The sequence below is a fragment of the Mustela nivalis genome, assembly GCF_964662115.1.
Source record: "Mustela nivalis genome assembly, chromosome: 11".
Lineage (NCBI taxonomy): Eukaryota > Metazoa > Chordata > Mammalia > Carnivora > Mustelidae > Mustela > Mustela nivalis.
In genome coordinates, this window is record NC_139030.1 from 10,508,081 (window position 1) to 10,513,816 (window position 5,736).

The 5,736-nt window shown below is 41.5% G+C and overlaps 1 long non-coding RNA gene across 1 annotated transcript; it reads right to left on the bottom strand.

Moving 5' to 3' along the window:
• Positions 1-2,000: 2,000 nt before the first annotated feature.
• LOC309844212 lies at positions 2,001-5,403 on the bottom strand. The gene is made up of 3 exons (XR_014300547.1): positions 5,324-5,403; positions 2,988-3,137; positions 2,001-2,134 (listed from the first exon to the last, which is right to left on the bottom strand). It is a non-coding gene; the product is annotated as an uncharacterized lncRNA (long non-coding RNA).
• Between the last annotated feature and the right edge of the window lie 333 nt (positions 5,404-5,736).

Sequence of the window (5,736 nt, forward strand, 5' to 3'; positions counted from 1 at the left end):
TGTTTTATATTGCTTCTAAGTCGCCCTTGATACAAAAGCTAACAAAGAAGTCCCTTGATAGTCTTGGAGCAAGGAGGCCTTCTTGCATTGCCACACACCACTCTGTCCCCCAAAGAACTGCCCCTCCTTGGCTTCCAGGTGCACCTGTATTTGTCAAAGCACTTTACACACTTCATAGTCATCATTTGCCCATAAGACACCACACCACACACACACACACACACACATACAGTTAGACTGTAAGCATAAGAGCAAGGACCATGACAGTGTAGTATACCACTCTATCCCTCAAGTAGGTCATCATTTAATATCTATCAAAAAAACAAAATTCCCATGTGGGAACTTTTTTCTTCTTTCCTGTATTGGCTGATGGAAAGTTCTGGAAGTAGGGAGATGACCTGATGCTTTCACAGCTGGTATTGATGTTAGCGGTCTCTGGCTAGGGTATCTATTCATCCCAGTTTGCCCAAGGCAGTCCTGGGTTTCGCCTGGGTTGTCCTGTTCACCTGGGATGGTCCTGGGTTTTCCAGTATAATTAATACTCCATTTCATTCTCAAAAGTGTCCACATTTGGAGAATAAGTTATATGGCCACTTAATCACTGGTATAAATGAGAGCTGGTGACAACACAGTTTGGGGATCCAAAAGCAAGACATTCAGACCCTCAAGATCCTAGCAGGATACATTACTAAGAAAGAGAAGGTTCTTCGAGACCATTGGCAATGGTCTTGCCATTGAGTGAAGTCTAGAGGTGCAAATAATCTTTCATCCCACCTCCTAACCCTCTGCCCTTCACAGCTTTTAAAAGCAAGTGCAAAACATTCACTCGACCTCACTTGTCATCTCTGAGCCAGAAAGGTCATCAAACGAAATTACTGGCTGCCTCTAACATGTTGGTGTGGACTCTGGGCTGATGATGGAGCCTTTCCTATTATACTCCCTGACACTTGAGGAAGTAAGGCACATTTATCAGTGGTTTTACTTCCCCCATCCGCTCTCCCCATTACATAGGCTATAAATTAAAGAATGGGAGGGAGGCAAAGAAAGGGAAGCCAAACTGCTATTTACTTGGAACAAGGTCACCCCATCCCCACCCTGACCAGGCCTTGTTCCAAAGAGCTGTAGAAACAATGGGGACAGTGGGAGCCACTCCTGCAGCTCATCTCTGCCAGCCTGCTTCCGATTTTGGTGATGGCCAACACATCTCCAAGTCCTCAGGGGGTGTACCCATAATGGGGATGAAGCTGGGAGAATACTGGAGAAGTCTACAGCCTGCACTTGATAAACACAGTGATTCAAATGGGGCACATGCTCCCCCATGTTTAGAGCAGCAATGTCCACAAAAGCCAAACTATGGAAAGAGCCCAGGTGTCCATGGACAACTGACTAGATAAAGAAGAAGTTGTATCTATATATACAAGGGATTAGTATTCGGCCATCAAAAAGAATGAAATCTTGCCATTTGTAATGAGGTGGATGGAACTAAAGGGTATTATGCTAAGCGAAATAAGTCATCAGAGAAAGACAATTATCATATGTTTCACTCATATATGGAATTTAAGAAACAAAACAGACGAACATAGGGGAAGGGAAGGAAAACCAAAACAAGGTGAAAAGTGAGAGGAAGGCAAACTGTAAGAGTCACTGAACTCTAGGAGACAAACTGAGGGTTGCTGGGGGAGGTGGGTGGGAAGTGGGGAACTGGGTGATGGGCTTTAAGGAGGGCACTTGATATAATGAGCTCTAGGTGTTACACGCAACTGATGAATCACTAAATTCTACCTCTGAAACTAACTTAAAAAAAAAAAAAAAAGGAGATGTCCATAGTCTACTTAAATGACAAGATTAAGGTATACACAAAACATAGCAAAAGCCCAGTCCCCATGGGCTTTTACTGGGTTGGATGGAAACCCAGTAATCTTGCATATTCTGATATGCAAGATATAGCTTAGGGTGGACTTCTATTTTTTTTAAAAAATCCCACATACTGAAATGACTTAAGCAACAAACATTTCTTTCTGTTCAAGTGGCTGGAAGTCCAAGATCAAGATGCTGGCAGATTCATGTCTGGTGAGAGCTTGCTTCCTGGACTGCAGATGGTCAGCTTTTCCCTCTGTCCTCCTGTGGTTTTTCCCTGGTGCACAAGCACATAAAACAAGAGACGGAGCTCTCCTGTTGTTCCTTCTTCTTACAAGGACACAAATCCCATCATAAGAGTCCCATCCCCATGACCCCACCTAAACCTGATTAATTCTCAAAGACCCCACCTGTCATCACGTTGTGGGTAAGAGCTCCAACATAAGAATTTGGGAAGGAAATATTCAGCCCATAACAAAAATGTCTGAGATGGGTCACTCAACAAAGATGTGTTGTGCATGAGCCCCGTGACAGACTGCATCCCGAGCACTGGAGCTAGTATGCACCGACTACAAACATCTGTCCCCATAGACTGTAAATTCCAGAGAAAGGGGTTGGAAACCAGCCAGTAGAAGATGATGAGGCTGCCAATGTGTTCATGGACTTACCTGCAAAGCAAATCCCCCAGAATCACAGGGTTGGAAACCTTACCCAGGAAGGCTCAGTGCAGTGTTTAATTCTGGGTATGGTGGGGGATACAAGGGGGTGATAAAGGAAAATAGAGGTAGTCAGGCACAGGAAAGGAAGTTGTCAAGGTCAAAAGTTCTGAAAGAGAAAGCTTTTGGTGGGTTGTGTCACCTGTCCTTCCAATCATTCTAGGAGTAAAGCTAGTAAAATCTCTGATCCCAATTCTCAAAATTCTGTGTGAAATGTTCACGTAGGTACATAAGTCCACTGGGTTTGGCAAGATGGTGTTGCTTAACATATGACCATCACTTTGAACTTAGGAGGGACAGATTTGAAACCATTATTAGTCATATTGCCTCTCCTGGACAAATAGTAAACTGAGCGTGATTGGCACAGATGACTCACTTACAGCAGTGGTAATATTAACACTACTGAAAACCTACCTTCTTCTCCTTCACCTTCATCTCTGTGTCAACATAGGGGCCACTGAGTGGTGAAACAGATCCAAAGGCTTTGGGTACAACAGACTTGAGGTCACATATTGATGCCACCTTGGTGAATTATATAACCTCTCTGAAACTTACTTTCCTCATCTGTAAAATGAGAACAGAGACCTCAGAAGTTTATTGAACTACAGTTAATATACATGAAGTGTTTAGCACAGAACAATCACAAAACAAATTTAGCTAATGCTCATGCCATTGTTATTGTCAATAACCATTACTAGTGATCATAAGAGACACATTATGCTGTAGTAATGTTATCGTGTCTGTAAAATGTTAAAATATCTCAGTATGAACAGCATGATGTACATACATACACAAGTTAACTGTAATCTACGCCGTGGGTGGCTGAATAACATTTGAATCATCTGATCAGAAATCCACACTCCAAAAGTAAGGTCTTGCCTTAAAGATGTTTTTCCTGTGTCTATACCAGAGCATGCATTAGTTAGCACTGGGGATGAGAGATAGCACTAAGTTGTCAGATTGTCCAATCAAACTCAGAAATCTTACCCAGTATCAAGACTTATTAATATCAAGGATACAAGTAATTGTAAAGCACAGGTAAAGAAAAAAGAGGTCTGTGACCCCCCCCAACCTTAGACCCCAGGCCCTTCCTTGTTAATGAGCATGCACTATGAGGTCTCTAGATATTACATGTGGCTGTATCACTTACTTTAAAGGGTAATGTTTGAGTTATGAAACATCTCTGTTTTTATACTCAGTCACATAGCCTACATGACACTTTCTGGGGAGTCTTACACCACAGCCAATAGATTCCAAGCCTCCTTACCATAAGCAATCTGACACAGACCGAGTACATTCTGCTAAAAACAATCCACAGGTAAGGACTCTCCTCTTAGATACCACTAGTGCTATTATTAGTGAAATGCAAAGAAGTCTGTAATAAGCGTGTTTACAAGAACTTTCACCTTCCTTCATCCTTCCCGAAGGCACCCGAGCTTCCCCACCCAAAAGAAAGGACTAGATTTCAGGCCTAGTATTAATCATCCTTCCCTCGATGTTAGAAATACATTTTCACTGGTTAAATGAATGGTGTTCAAGAACATGTTTGGCTAGGAAGACTAAAAGGTAGTACTGCCCTTGCAAAAATGAGGTATAAGAAATAATCTATCAAACCCAGTGGGCTTCCAGGTCAAGAGTATGTTCTCACTCTGTCCTCAGCTTAACTTGGGATTTTATCACTGAACCCAACTAGAAAGTCATCTAAGTCTACAGAGTACTGTTGCTTCTCCCTCCAAGTGGGCATTTCATGCAAGATGCTTGTCAAAGAGGGGCATCTAGATGGCTTAGCTGGTAGAACTCAAGGTTATGAGTTCAAGCCCCACATTGGACATGGAGCCTACTTAAAAAAAAAAAAAGATTCTTGTCAAAGAGGATTAGGGTGGGTTGACTGGAGCTTAGAGAAGGAGGTAGTAGATAGAGCTCTTTTTTGCCTGCTTCTGATAAACATGGCTTGGTAATAAATGTAATATGTGTGGTAGGACTAGATGTGAGACTTGTTTTCGTGGAAATTAATCACCTGATGGCAAAAGCTAGGGAAGGGAAATAGTGTCCTATCTTCTGAAAAAACATCAAATTTGCCAAAGATCAGGCCCAAGACTGAGATTAGCTGGCCGAGAAAATTGGAAACCCCTGTCCTTGTCCTGCTCTGGCACTAGCTAGCTGTATTGCCTGGGCCTAGACAATGCCTCTTCAGGTCCCTCATCTGGGCTAAATCCTACTCAAAGCTCTGTTACATAGTGATTTTCTCCCTGTTGTGACAGCCTCCCTGAAGGGCTGGACCATTAAAATAGGGGAGGGGACAATAGCAGTTTGTTTAAATGAAAAAGGAGCAAGAAAAGGAGGAAAAGACCTATGGCATGCGACTGTAGGGTGAGGGAAGCTCTGGATTTGCAAGGAAGAAGCTTATTTTTCGATGTCTCTCTCTTGTCTTTGAGGAATTGAAATAAGAAACATGAGGAAATCTGAATAAGTAGAAGGAAACAAAACTATTAATATCTAGGGTGATTATATCATCTATTGTCCAAACCTGGACTCTTCTGAGAGTGATAAGAGACATTATGAAGAATTACTTCAGAAGAGACATAAACTAAGCCCAGGACACCAGGACAGAGGGTCATCTATCTGACTCAGAGCTGGTGGCCCTTATTTGCACACTGATACGCAAAAGTGAGTTACACACTTGATGTTTCCTACCACTAGGAAGGATTAACAAAGGTAACAATTGTGTCTTTCAAAACTCGAACATTTACCTTAAAAAATGAAAACATTCAAGCAAACATGCAAATACCAAAGGTAACTTGCCAATGTCATCTTTTTTTACTCTTAATTGACGGTCTTATTTTGTCTTTCGTCCTTGATGAAAATCTTCAACCCTTGAGGGGAAAAAAAAAGATATTTCCCCTCACCAAAGGTATAAATATTTTAAATAGGCAGACTAGAAAATATCTTTCAGGCTTCAATAAAAAGAATACTCAACTAACCAGACTCCCTTTCATATCATGGTCATCATTAAAAATTAATCTACTAATTTCACCCTTTCAAATAAATTAGGGAAAGTACTACCTTGCATCAGGAAAAAAAATATTTGTGAGAGCAAGACTGAACTAAAGTGGAAATGCTAAATCAAAAGGGGTATAATATAAATGTCCAACAATAAGAAATT